The following is a 15,667-nucleotide window of genomic DNA, read 5'->3' as shown; positions in this document are numbered from 1 at the left end:
ATGTGCAGTTAAGAGGACCTTGCCTCTGCAGGACCCAAATAGAACAAAAAGAAATAAAAAAAATCATAATAAAAACCACACATACACAACATGAAGTAACTTTAAAGAGCTATAAAAAACACGAGTTTGATAGTTAAAAAAAAAAGACTCAACAACATGGTGGTGAAGCTAAAAACAATTCTCTCTTAGTTCCTGAAAAGTTCTGGCAGATGTGAAGCCTTTGTTTGACGTCAGCATCTCTTAAGTAGATCTTACAGTAAGAGACCGAGTCTTTACATAAAGCGACTCTAGTGATTATCTAAAACAAAACATGAAATCTTCTCATGGCCCTCAAACAACGATAAACAGTCTCTGATTTGAATGTTTAAATGTCAGCTGGGCCAAATGATGAGCAGCGAGAAGAGGGAACAAACCCTTTCACACGTCCACGTGCATGCAAATATATACGTGCACTCTGCAGCCCACACACGCAGGCCACTGTACACATTGAAACTGCTAATACTCACACATGCATTAATACTCACACAGAGTAAAGGATCAACTGACCTAAAAGATGTGTAAGTAAGCTGACCCCAGACCTCATGGACAGTCCTGCATGACAAAGAGACAAATTAAAATTAGTCAGGAAGTAATGTTGAACCACCAGATCCTGCTACAAGAGCTTCAATGGATTTACCAACTATTTGGAACTCTACTGGAGGGCTGAACATCATTTTTCCAACCTATTGCCTTATTTGATGTTTTTATGATGTTGTTCAGTCCGAAAATCTTACCCAGTTGTTCAAATGAAGGCCAAACCATATGATTCAAATCTATTGCTGAAACCATTCAGTGACCCCCTAGAGGCCTATGAGTTGGAGTATAATGGGAAAGATCGCACCCATCAGGCTTTGATAATTTCAGTTGATAGGGCTGTGCAATACAGCAGCTTTAAATCTGACTGTAGAGGGAGTAATGTGGTTCACAGCATTTTTGACACTATATCTATCGATATATCGATAGATATATAAGAATCTTCATTTGACACGTGTTACAGACTGATAATCCTTTAACAGCATTGAAAGTCTAATAAAAATATTATTTTGTTGCCAGGTGTACTGACACAGTTTGTAATGTTAAGAACTGTGTCCAAATCCACTGATTTTAGTGTGTTTGTTGTCTCCATTACTTTCTGCAGGCTTTTCTATTAAAATATTATTAATCCTTATCTGCAAAAAGCCAGAAGTAACACATGTTATCATTATATTTTCCTAAAATCATGTACTCTAGAAACTTATGGATGATAGCAAGTGCCACATATAAACACACACGGACAAAAACATGGGCACCTAACATAACAAAAAGAAACTGTCGTATGTCCACATAGACCACAGTATAATTATTATTAGTATACTTGCTTACTATACTGTGCATGCAAACATATTGAGAAAGCTACAAAACCTGTTAAATTAACACAAACACAGCTGCTCTACAATCAGCCAACATACACATTCACAAATGCATATACACAGAAAGCCTACTATTGTCTGCTGTTGTTGCTGTTATGATTTTCATTTTTATAATGACAGTTTGTAAAAAGTACACACACACACACACACACACTTGCAACAGCACATCAATGTCTTAGGTATAGCAGGAGTACTAATTTTACATAAGTTGTAATGTACGCACATGTAGTGCACATATAGACAGACATGATAATATGCGCACACCATATGTGTAGGCTAAAAATATAAACACTGAAAAAATCTGAAGCACATGCTTAGAGCAACACACAGTGGCATATTAACATAGATAACTGCCTTTATATGAAGGCACATGCATACTTAGAAACACATATAGATGTATGTGCTTCTAAGTATGTCGTACAACAAATATGCACAAATACTGCACGTAGCTTTACAATGGCACAAAACAAAAATGTGTGGATGCACTCACACACCCTTCAGTATTATATGTGCACTGAGCAATGAAAACAGACAAACATGCAGAAAATAGAAAAAAAATATATGCACACAGCTATGCACACACTATGTTGACATAAACAAAAACAACTACACATGCTGTCAGAAATAAAACTACATATTTGCCCAGTCACGGTGCAAATATGTAGTTTTATACAATATGTAGTTAGAAATAATTAGCACAGACTTTAAGTGCATTCAATTACAACAATTACTTCACACACAGATGCAAATGTATATTAATCTTGGCAAGGACAGATACTAAGAGACATAAAAAGACAAAAGAATTAGAGAAATTACTGTGTATACAAAACAAAACACACACACTGTATTTAAAAAGTCATAATAAATACCAGAGAGCTGGTGTACACTAATTCAGAGACCCCAGTCCCATCCCCCACCCTCCACAAAAAAACAAAAAAAACAAACAAAAAAGAAAAAACCAGCCACAAACGCACAAACAGTATAAACACAGATCTGCAGATATATTAACAAAGGAGGAGTGTACTGTGCACATACACGTAAATATTCACTGCTAATGTATACGACCTCAGATATGCACTAATCGGTGTATGTCTACCGATCATGTGTGCACAGAGATCAATACATATGGTAGCTGTGCAAACAGACACACACACTCACACACACAACACATACACGGAACAAATTAGCGACTGATTAGTCAAACAGTTACTGATGGCAACAAAGTGATGCCACCCACGGACACTGAGCATGCAACACTGCTTGTCTGAAACCATAAACATGTTTATATTTACTTATTGTCTCATTTTAGACCAGAGAAACTTTTCATACAGACTCTGACATTTAATATCTTAAACTAACCACTGTGTGGGAGCACTATAAGAAAACTCCCTGCAGCAAACTCTGCAGCAAATGATTAAGGTTATAATTAAGATAAGAGATTAAAGTCAGCAAAAGGAACAACTAACTCACCAGCTGTCAGAAGTAATCAACAACCTGACAGTTGTCAAATATTTTTTTTTCATCTTAAAAACTACATCACAATACTGAAGGATACAATTTAAGCACAAAAGGGTTATATGGAAAAGGTGGATATTTATGATAAATATAAAACAAATTTTCATAAAACGATTAAAATGTTTTTTTCTGCATTTGAGTAATCAGCACAGGCAAATATAACCAGCACGAGCAGTCAATTCAAACTTAAACTACTCTAGAGGGACAAAGAAATTCTGAATTGTTGTTCCAATGAAACTGCAGTTAACAACTGGGTCGCTAGTAAAATTAAATATGATCAAAATTGTATGTACAGAACGTGCCATAAAACGGTCTCATTTTGAAACTACTTGTCTCAGTCATAAACCAGAAAGAAATAATCAGACATGGGTGACATGAGACGTGTAATAAAAAATATATTTAAAAATGGGGAAAAACACAAAGAGAAAGGTGAAAAATAGTGAGTCAAACTGACTCTGGCACGAGTCATAATTCTGCTGGATCATCACCAGCAGGATTTTTACTGATCTGATTGTCAACAGTCCAAAAAAAAAAAAAGAAGAAGCTAAACACAACTGACAATATTCAGCCTCCCTCATTTTCACTCTTTTTTTTCTTTTTCTCTTCTTTTTTTAAGCATGCATTTGTTGTTGCTGAAAAGGTTAAAAGATTTTTTTTTTGTTTCCAGTCGAAACTGAGTGGGCAGGCAGCGAACCGAACATTCACAAGGCAAATTTCCCCTGATGCTCTGGTAATATTATCACTCCAAAGCATCATAGTTTCAGAATGACTTATGGATTTATTTATAAGAAGAAAACAAGTGTGACACCAATTAACTCACAATCAGTCACAGGTTACGGCTCACATGTTAGTTTTGACCATTTTGAAACTGACATAGATATACTCGAAAAACATATTCGACATAAATAAAAGGTCACGTTAGTGTCTCAATATCTGCTTCACTTTCAATATGACCTATCATTTTAGAGATACGAGTGTGGCAGTGCTCATATTGTATAATTTATATTGTTCAATTTGTTCATAACCAATGATTTAAATGTCAAAACTGGAATTTAATAGTTACATAAACACTCGATAAAATACTGACTGTTTCAGCACATGAACCCTTTGTTTCCTAGTGACAGATGAAACATCCCTCAGTGGAGGCACACTTTCATAAATGTAGTTTGGACCTAACAAAAAAAAAGAACCGTTTGCCAACATTTAACACCACTCCACCCACAGTTCAAGAGTTTATATGTCACCTTTAAAGAATCATCGATCAAAGTAATCTCATTCTGATTCAGAGTTTCACTATTACTGGTCGTTTTATTTATTAAAAAACACAAACATGAAGCAAATAAACCACACGCTGTGCTCACGTCCAGATTTATATAATTACTTAGCATACTCTTGTACAACAACATTGACAATTTAACTTGCTTTTCACACTCAGGGACACGGAGTAGCATTCAGGGGCCTATGACAAAAAGAGCAGCCAGCCTTCGACTACAATTTTCTAGCGTCAGACTAAAACCGTGAACACACAGTCAAATCAGATTTGAGGTGGACAATTTTTCCCCAGACAACAGAGACCAAGTTTGCCTTCGTGCGATGTAAATAGCTATTGCTGGAGACGATCATCCCCCCGACCTATTTCACAAAAGACACCTGATAAACATGACATAATCCAGCATGACTACGTCGCCTAAAAATATAAAGGAGAGACAGACCAGCTTTACGCTGCATCATTTACTATCAAAATTAGTCAGAGAGCAAAAGAGAAGACGTTGAGGCTAAGCTTTGAAGCGATCAGGCGCGGTGTGTGTTTCAAAAACTCAAAAGGAAGCTGCGAGGATGAGACAACAGTCGCTGAAATCTGCTTTTCCTCTCTCTCTCTGTCGCAGATGTTTTGAAAGAGGGGAAAAGTATACGAGAAAAAAAATACAAAAAAGAAGCAGAAAGGGAGTTGTGACCAAAATAAAGAGCTTCCATAAATAAGAGCAATCTAATAATTTCTGCCTTTAAATAAACAAATTAAATTTAGCAAAAATGCATTTTTGCCTCTAGGAACTTTACTTCCCTACATTCGAGTGTCACTGATATTTTAGCCTGCCATGATACACAGAAAAAAAAGAGAAACAAAAACGAAAGTAAAAAAGACTGGTGACTTAACAATTTGAAACAGGTAAAATTATATTCAAAAGAAATGTGGGAAGCTTTTGATCTATCTATTAAAGAAAAAAAAAGGTTTGTCATAAATTCTGCAACACATTTACTAGTCATACTTTACATTTCACTATGAAGCATTAGTTTCTAAAACGTGGGTTCAGTCTGAATCATGTCACCTTTAATGCCTCACCGATCAAAGTAGTTCTCTTTTTGATTCAGTTTCACTGCAGGCGGAGGAAAAGAGAAAAATCTACTTTTCACCCTTTGGTGTGCAAAGAGTGTTTGCACACATCATGTTTCTTTAAACCAGAAACATGAGAAAAGTGAAAGAAAATAAAACGGTATGAAAGAGGGAAAAAAAACAAGAAAAAAGTAACACAGAAAGACACGTGGGTTACATTGTGGTGCGTGTATACCTATCTCTCAGTTGACAGAGCAGGGATGTGGGAGGTTGCACACAGAACAGAGCCTGGGAGAGCTATGGCCTCAAAACAGCCATCTCCATTTTGAAATGAGATGTCAAAACGACACACCGCCATCTGCTGAAAGTACTGTGAAGTGGTGAGGAGAAAAACCCTATGACTAGGCCTCACACACCTCCACACTAACTGTTTCAAGAACAAACATCCTGCTGCATGAACATATAGGCTACATTATTTCTATATTAATAAACTGCGTTTGTTACCCTGTTCGTTTTGAACGATACCAATTCATTCTTTAAATTCGCTCGCAGTGAAGCTTGGTATTAAGGGATTAAATCAAGCGGTTTGAATTTTACTCACTGTGACTAATAACACAACCTGCCTGCCTGCAGCTGGCGTAAAATACGACGTAGAGAAAGTCAAGCTCGGAAAAACTATGTGGAGAAAGTGAATGAGTAAAACTCTCCCCCGGCTCAAAAACTACCACTATGAGCGTGTGTGCTCTGTATGTTTAAACACAGATGGTCTGAGGTTGACCTGGGCAACTACCAATGACTGAATAAATGTATGAATGACTGTCAAAATGTGACGTACCTAAAATTATTCGCTGAACTGTTCCACACAGAAGTGACAACAAAACTTGTGACCCCCCCGATTTTAGCAACACCTCAGGCCTCCTGTAAGTCTCCATTAGCATTCTCCAATAGTATTCAAGTGTAAAATGGTTTATAAAACAATAATATAATTGCAGGCACAATTGCATATTTTATATTAAAGCATTTGCCAACATCTGTAACCTCTCCTGCAGGGAAAACATAGCAGCAGCGGGACATATTTAGATAATTATTCATGTTTTACTTTAGCACAGTTGTTAATAACATTAATAATGTCTCTGTTCTTTTGAACGGTTCCCATGAGCCACGCTAGAGCTAGCATGAACAACACCACATAAAGCAGTTAAATGGATTTATAAAATAAGCCAGATTAATTTCAGACACAGTATATAGTGAGTGCATAATGTAAGAATAAATGTACGAATCAAGGGAAACACATTGCATTTATTTGCTTTGTGCTGCAGCTGTGCTGACTAATAATTCCCCACTACACTCTATAATCGAGTAACTAGCAACCAGGTGGTCTGCTGGCAGCAGAAGATTCAGAATTAAACGCCCTTCCCTTGCACTTTAAGAGCCCATATGCTGTGTTTAGGGTCCTCTGCTCCACTGAGCATGATGATTGACTACTTAAAATAATTCACAAGAAAGAAACCCACGAAGCTGAAGACTTCTTTTCTGGGGTTTTTTTTATTAATTTTGACTGTGCCGACAAAATGATGAGTGATTACAATGGACTGTGTCTCCCTTAACATTCAGTCTCTTACTATCATGCTGATGACTAACACAGATATCTGTTTGAGTTATGGAAGGTCACTTAAGTATCCCACATTGAGGGGAAGTGAATCAGGGGAAGTCGACGCAAGTTTATTAAACCACTATCATGTGTGCAAATATGAATAAAGAATTTTACATAGCATACTGGGGTTTTCAAGGATGCTGAACTTTCAGTGTGATGCAGCAACCTTTGAACGGGCCACACAAGAAATGCATGACAACCTGTACGTTTAAGCACCTGCTTGCTGAACTCTGAACGAGCAGTTTAACACGTCACTGGTCATTCTACTGGGAAGTGCTCCCCAGCAACAAGCAACAATGGGACATAACAAGCATAGCAAAACTCCATTCAAATGTCTGCTGACCATGTGATCGGCACAATAAGTAATATCCTGTTTTGTTCTACGCTGTTGCCAGTTCATGAGAGAAAGCTGAAACGGACACCTTTAGAGAAATGATGTAAAAGACACACGTCCATTAAATGGATCACATGCATAGTTGACTGGATTTTTTAAGACTTCATATCTATTCATTGGTTTTAAATCAGCTTTGTGTAGATTCATGCATTAAAACTCAGTTTAACCTCAGTTTAAACTCAGTCTAACTGAAGTGTTTAGTTAGCATGTAAGGACTCATATGTAATCAGAAAGACTCACAAATTATTGTTCAGTAATGAACTCTGACCACTGCAGGAAACAAAACAATGTCTCGTGTCTTTCAGTAGAGCAATTAAACATCTTTCTGGTAGTTTTAGTGATGCAAAACAATCTGCACTTTAAGCTTTGGTCTTTTGAGTAGATAAACCAACAACTGCCTGTCTGCAGACTGCCGGAGTAGATAAACCAGTAGCCGTCTGGAGTAACCAAACCCACCTGTCTGACTGGCACGTAAGGCTGACGTCAAACATAGGTCACGTCTGCCACTATCAGCTGAGGCATACTCCATCCTAGCAAGAATTTGAGAAATCTAACTTCCTATCACATTTAATCAATCATATGACAGTGACGGGGGAAAAAAGAATTATCCGAGCAGCTAACATTAGATGCTGTGTAAATGTGCTTCTTTGCTTTGTCTTAAGAATATGAAAATTGACTAATCAGCGGTTTAGGATGGTTGGTCAATCAAACAAATGGTTAAAATGTGTTTTATAACAAAACTTTATGTTCTTTCTTACGAGTACAAACTTAGTTTTGACATATGACAAGCGATACAATCCTTAGTGAAACCTAAAATTCACTTGTATTTCATTAAAATGCAAAAAATTAAAAAAAAATCCAAGAGAAAACAAAACTACCTGCTGTTTCCAAGTGCAATGAAGCCTAAAGTCTTGTGCACCACTGACTCCCACTCTCTTCCTAAATGCAAAGTTTAAATGTTCTGAAACAATGAGGCCGGTCTGTTTAATTCTCCTTCGTTTATTTAGAGTTATAACAAATTTCATAAGGTGCGAGAGCCTAATATACCCAACTCTATTAAATCTCCCACAACATCATTGCCAAGAACTCTTTGCTCAAAGTGCAGAACTTCATCTCAAGAAATTCTCTGACTCAGCGCTCACAAACAATCAGGAACTGATTAACTACACTCAGGTCTCTCCCATCTCCAGAACCCTCTGTCTACTTTTAACTAAGCTATATTTGTATTTTTAAGGACAAAAACCAAACAACCAGATGTTTTCTATTATAGAAGTTACAAAACATGGTCAGCAACAAATCTGACAAGCCAGAAAGTGGAAGCAATCTACATTTAATGTAAAAAGATCAAGTACAGATTTTCTCTCAATCTATTTGATGGCTTGCCAAGAATTTTGATCAGTACATTGTACAAGATAAATTATAATAATTTTCCCACCTTTGCTTCATATTTAACTACTCTTCCACACAGGGATAGAAATGGAACCATGCTTAAAAAAAACAACTAAAAACAACAAGCCAGCATCCTGATAATTATAGTAATAAATAATAAAGTGTTTAGATCAAAGCTAGTACGGAGCCCAGGCAATGTAGTTTAAAGCCTTTGCAATAATCAAACCAGTGACACTTTATGTGGGTTTATGCATTGTTGTTTTGTTTGAGTGTGTGGGGGCTTTTTTAAACATATATAACTTGCATGTGTCTCCTTTATGGTAGTCTACCTGCCTCTCTGTACACCACATTAGGACTTTAAGCAAATTTATGTATAAAAGTGCAAAATGCTACATCATCTACAAAACTGCTACTGCAGAAACATTAAATCTGTGCACAGCAGGTTTCCCCCCTCAAACATCCCTTCAGTATTTACACTTTAAACATGTTGCTGCATCTTTTAACAGCAACAAGCTGATTTTATCTGGGCAGGTGGGAGGTAAACTGACTATTTGACTTATAGTGTGCCCTTACATCAACTTTTTTTTCTCCTCTTGTCTGTTTATCAGACTGTACATCACAGAACAGTGTGTATGTGTGTGTGTGTGTGTGTGTGTGTGTGTGTGTGTGTGTGTGTGTGTGTGTGTGTGTGTGTGTGTGTGTGTGTGTGTGTGTGTGTGTACACAAGTGTGTCTCTGTGTGTTGGTGGCATGCAGACGTCTAGCTGTCCTGATGTGAAAGACTGCAGGCCTCCTACGGTCTAGGAGAGAAGGCAACCACAAGTGGGAAAGGTCTCACGCACACAGAGTCACACACAAACAAACAATGGTTGGGACCTAATGTTGATAAGACAGTGACTAGTCTTTTAAAAATGTTTTGCTTATCTGTCTCTATTCAGTATGAAGCCCATACAGTAAAACAAGTGACAGACTTTGTCACCATAACAATGTTACTTAACAGGCCAAACATTTAAGTTGAGTTCTAAGAATAATTTAAAGTTAATCTAAAAGCTTGAGGTGAAAATCTGACTACAATGAAGATTTTGTCAAATAGTATTTAAGGACAAAAGCAAACAAAACAAAAAAACACCGTGTTAAGCTTATTTTTGTTGCATGTTTATGTGTTAATACATATTTAGTCAGATTTTGTGTGATTTGCTGGTTTCCTACAATTTGCAAATATGACATAGCCCATTGACAGTTTTCTGTGGTTGTAATACAACTGCGGCAGTCCAAGAAACGTAGTCGAGCTGTCAGAACTGAAAAAACAATCTTACATTTGCTTCATTTTATCTGACAACTGAGAATGAGTTCAAAGCAATACTGACACATCAGTGCACTTTAGAGGTTTTGATATTCCTACAGAAGAGCTTCTCAACCTTTCAGTGCAAGCCTTAAAACTTTTTTTTGTCAACATGGTGTTGGGTAACAGCAACATCAGCTTTAAGTAAGATAGCACGGCTAAAATTGGACTCAAACATTTATAGATAGCTCAGGTTTTTCGTGCATCCATGCTTAAATTCCACCTGTCTTATCTTCTGGGTGATACATTATCTAAGGTAAAGCAGCATCTTAGTAGTGGAGTTACTCACCAGGGAATTACAATTAGACATTAGCAACAAATGAATCAACTAAAACAAATGCAAATGTTTGTCGTACTCATGCAAAATGAGAACCATGAAAATTTGTCACAATCAGCTGCATGATTTTGCACTTTTGTATCAAACACACTCTGTTTTTTCCCATTTGAGTAGTGCGGGTGTACCCCAGTGATTTCCCAATTCACAGCTTATAGTAGTTGGGAAATACTAACAAGCTACTTTTCACATAGGTCAGCCTGTCAGCTGTCACATCAAAAACTTTGCTAGCTTTTAATCTGACCATTAAAATAAAATGATCCACTTAACGCTATGAGGAGCAATTAACTCAGATGTGGAGGAAAAGTAAGACAATGACTACTCAGACGTTATGTACAAGACAAGTCATTGTGAGACATTTATTAATAGACAGGTAGTTTTCCTGTCAGCAGTAAACCCACCCTCGCTATGACATGTTGAGTCATCGTTTCACAACATCCTTTTTTGAGGAAAACTTATCTGACTAGTAAATGTAGATAAACTCATGATTGTGAAATGATGCCAAACCAGCCTGAAGCATTTTGTGAATATAATGCTTCATTGTGCAAACATGCAAAAGTGAATGTGGATGGCATCAAAAAATAATGAGAATGTTTTCTTGGACAAAAGCTCCTTGTCAGGAGCATGGACTTTTTTGTGGCCATCTTTCACCTTTCATCTTTCTTGCAGGCTTAAAATTGACACAACCAACTTTGCAAAGTGTTTCTTACTAAAGCTTTGAGATCACTAAGTGAATGTCAATTTATCTAATGACAGTATAATGATATGTTGGACCCTTGTCCAACAAACCAGTTTATTCAGATGAAAACTGCTGAGCGCTAGGCAGGTCTGGCTTTAATCAGTAGGCTTTTGAAAGAGTTTCTTCAGCCTTAAAGGCAGGGGAGTTTGCTCATTCTAGCCTTACTTGAAAACCAACCTAAAAAGCAAACAGTGGTGGCTTTGTAGTAACTTTCAGACATGAATAATTGGCTGACTTAGTAAGAAAAAGACTGATTTATTGTATAGTAAGTGTCTTCTCTGCCAGACTGTAGCCCTCCATTAGAATCTTTACACGAGATTTACATTACGTTAAATCATTTAAAAAATAATCCAGTCATAGCTTTCTAGACTTGTTGATTAGATCTTTACCGTATTTTGCTATTGTAAGTGGTGGGTACAATTAACATTACATTATGTTTTGATCCTGTGGTGAATTTTATAGTCTCTTCTTTTTTTCCCCACCTTTTTTACCGCGGCTTCAACACACTCCCGAGCTGCACGTTTGGCTTCATTCATCAACACACTATTGAGTCAGCCAAGTAATACCTGCTGCCTGGCTTTAATCTTCTGAGAGACTGCCTTTCTATTTTGCTCTGAGGCTATAGGCCACCATCAAGTTTTTCTGTGATTTATAGGCCACAGGTGCAAGCAGGTTTGTTAAAGCTTCTTACGCACGGTTTGTTCAGCATCTTTAATGAATCGAAGATATATATAGATATTTATATATGTATATATATATATATATATATACATATATATGTAGAGAGAGAGAGAGAGGTAGACGTATTTTGTTTTTTTCCGATGACACCCTCGTCTGTCTTTACAGAAGACAGAAGAACAGTCCCTTTTGGCTGCAGTAAGAAATTAATGGTTGGCAAAGTTTGAGAAAATTAATATCATTTTATGGACTTGTGCTACTGCTAACAGCATCATCTGTGCTACTGTCTCACTTACATGCTTTTCGCTACAAGTGTGATGCAATCACATTTTAACATCCACTTGAACCTTTTTTAATACATGTTTGAAGTTGCTTTTACTCTCATGTCATGGTATCACCATTTCTTGACGCACCCAAAAGGGTATTTCTATACCCAAAAGAAAATGTCTTATTTCTACCTGTGCTATTTTCTACCTTCCCACCCTTTCGTACGCATGCATGAAAGCTGGAGGTGGAGAGCAACTAGATTCAGCACTGCTCAGAATGGTGGCAACACACATGACACTGATTAAATTAAACACAGAAAGAAAAGGAGTTTGGGTGGGGGTGGGTTGCAAAGTGACTTGCACAAGCACAGAAACTGTGGGTTGCTAAAATGGCACACTATATATGAGACAACTGGCTACACACTCCCAGTTACCTATTGGCAAATCTTAAGCTGACGTGGGCCAGATCAGCATATCTGCTGGGATTGCAGCTTACTTACACACTTTGTGAGATCGTATGTAAGTAAGCTCCAATCGTAAGAACTCTACTTTGTGGCCTGCTTGAAGTAATGCCATGGTCAATATTTGCCAGTTGTGCACTACAGGTCCATTGCACTAGCAGCCAACTTGCACACTATGAAATAGTGTTTTTCCAAAAACCTCCAATACATTAAAAAAATTCCCTTCCAGAAAACAAGAACAAGAAAAAAATTTTCTTAGGTTGCATAAATACTTAAAACACAGATGCTTAGATGCTTTTTTGACACCTTGCTGTAGAGCTACACCCAGCCAGGTCAGCACGTCACCAGAGAAGAAATATGCAGTTTCCTTGCATCTGAAACGGTTGTAGTCAGATGTGATAAAGGATTGAAAATACTGGGAAAGTCCAGTTCAGGCAGATGAGGCAGAGTTCTGCTTTAATGATGACACAGCTTTAGATCAGTGAGAGACAGATCAGATAAGGGCAGACAGTAAGCAGGTCGCCTGTGATCGCTCGGCACATGATTTCTCTCTACCTCAAATTAGCAGATCATTTCCTTGCACCGCGCAGTGTGACTGGTAGACAGGAACAAGCAGGCTGTGAAAGGGGAATCCATCACAAACCAACTGTTTCTGATAAATAAACAGGTGAGTTGTGGCAATGATTCTTCATGTGTTCCAGGAATGTGAACAATTCTTGGCGCAAAACATTTTAGTCAGTGTCAAGGTGAACCAAGGCTTTTTTTTATTTTTTTGACAACTTCTGAAAAACAAAACTGAGAAAAGGTTTGTGGGTTTCAGACAAGGCTTTACTATTCAAGGAGATGTCATGATGACATTTAACATTTTCTGTATATGTGTGTACCATCTGTGGCACCAAATAAAGCCCACGCACTCCCCTCACCTGAACTCTCCACACTTCATCTGGCTTATTTTTTTTTTCAGTTTCTTTCATCTTTCCCCACATCTCTTTTTCTGTGGATTTTTATACCAGTTGTAATTAATCACTTTAAAGAACATTACACAATTACCCCTAATCGCTTCTTAACTGTAAAAGCGTTTTTAAACAAAACTACTAAAACTAGGCTTCAGCTCTGGTTCCAGATATTGAGCCAATAGATTGACAAGCCAGTATATAGAACTAGTATGCAACGGCACACAGTAGCATCTGGATAATTTTTTTTTTTTTTAGATTTCAACAAATCAAAGAAACAAAATAGTAAAATTAAAAGTTAAAAGAAATAATCTACCTCATTCACTTGGAGTGCATCAGGTACAACAGATTTCTCATCATTTGTTCCATCATTGTGTGCACAATGATTAATATATAATGTGAAGTCACACACTCCTGCAGAATTCTGCATATTTTTAGATATATAACAGGATGATGTACCTGCTATTTACAGCTGTGTGCAAGATTCAAATGAGTTTTTCTCTCGATGTTAACGTTCAAAGGTCACGCTCATCTGCTCTAAATGCCATGCTAACAATGTGTGGAACATCAGGAAATGCATCAAATTGCAGAGAGAAAAGTGACATTTTGAGCCAGGTGGTTAATTTTACTGAATATACTGCACAAAAAAGGAAAACATCCACTACTGCATGTGGTTACAGCTGAAGAAAACTCTGTGAAGAACCACCCTCGCCAATTAGTGGATCGTTGTTGTTGCCTTGTTGGCTCATTTCTGGTGGGTGTCAACCGAAATTTAAGTAAGCTATTTTTTTTTCTATTCTATTTAAATGAGGCCTCTTTGTAAGGGAAATTCCCCTGAAAATCACCAATAAAAGTCTTAATCTATTATATATATATATCCATTTTCTATGCAATTGGAGCCAAATTACAGGTTTACAATAAAATTTACAAGACCATAAAATTAAGGATTACAATTTTATGCCCCAAGGTTAAAGTCTGCATGCTCTTTCAGAGGTTTCTCTTTACAGTTATGGCAGGGAGAAACAGAACCCCATATTTATTCATTAAATCTAACATTTCTTGAGACAAAAATCTGTCAGACTTAAACATATTGAGTGTACTACCACAATTATGGTATATGTTACTGCACAGAAGTAGGCTAGTTCTACGGTAAAGTCAATAATGAATGATCTACGTGTGCTCACAGTGCAGAGACCACCAAAGTCAGTAACCCTGTTTTGGGAATAACAGTCAAACTGGTCAATCTGGCCGGTTTCCTTAGCCAGCGGTGGACGGTTCAGTTTGGTTGACCAGGTTGGTCAAAGCAACTAGACATGAAATCCATGGCCTTTGGTAACTAGTTTTATCACCAAGATCCCAAAATCAGAGAGTCACTGATAGTTAAGATAATACTTTCTGAATTGAAAGGAACATGTTGGGACATAACACAAAAAGGAAAGTTTCACTTTCCTTTCTGGAACAATAGTTGACTGTTAGCTGTCTAAATATCTAAAAGGTGTCATTTTTACCCCCCAATGGCAGGCTGCAACCAGCAGAAGGGGCGTTACCTGAGGTTATCTCGCCTAAATCAGTAGCACTTAATGGAAACCTCGAAAAAGACCCATGTGTCATCAACACATGGGTCCCTGTCCTATTCTTTCCCAAGACTCCCCCAAAAAATCTGTGCTATCTGTAACATTTAAATTAATTGAAGGATTTAATAGTGACTTTAAGACGGACATTTTGCAGTAATTAATTTGGAGTTAAGAATTATATGATCCACGGACACCTGGAAGCAGAGACTATCATTTTATACAAGTGCCAAAAACAAAAAAACTCTTATGGACACACAGCAGGTTCATAATATATCAAGGTGACTCATGAGGTTTTCACTGTGCCAAAGACTTTTATAGTCTTCGCAAACATTACGATAAAATGTCAATGGAGAAAGCCATGATGATGGATTCAGTGCTAAATGTGAAAGAGACAAAGTGAGAATGTAAGTTTGTGAGATTTTTGTGAACCTGCATGCGATGTGCGAGGGTGTTAGCAGCTCTGGTTGTGTAGGTGTATGAGGGACGGGATGACTTAAATGATAATGATCTCTCATTTCCCTAGCTCGCCTTGCCTCACTGCAGGATCCCTGTCTGATTTCCTTATGAAGCTTAGGTGGACACAAACATT

General features: G+C 37.4%; 1 long non-coding RNA gene across 2 annotated transcripts in view; it reads right to left on the bottom strand.

Annotated features, from left to right (window-relative positions):
• The window catches only part of LOC113034562 (uncharacterized), a 110,734-nt gene that overhangs the window by 54,749 nt on the left and 40,318 nt on the right, over positions 1–15,667 (bottom strand). For both annotated transcript variants that reach the window (XR_003274196.1, XR_003274195.1), the window contains exon 3: positions 547–591. This is a non-coding gene — a long non-coding RNA (uncharacterized LOC113034562). The remainder of the gene's footprint in view (positions 1–546; positions 592–15,667) is intronic.

Source organism: Astatotilapia calliptera, chromosome 13 (assembly GCF_900246225.1).
Source record: "Astatotilapia calliptera chromosome 13, fAstCal1.2, whole genome shotgun sequence".
Classification (NCBI taxonomy): domain Eukaryota; kingdom Metazoa; phylum Chordata; class Actinopteri; order Cichliformes; family Cichlidae; genus Astatotilapia; species Astatotilapia calliptera.
The sequence above is the reverse complement of the archived record's forward strand: the minus strand, read 5'-3'. Positions and strand labels throughout refer to the sequence as shown.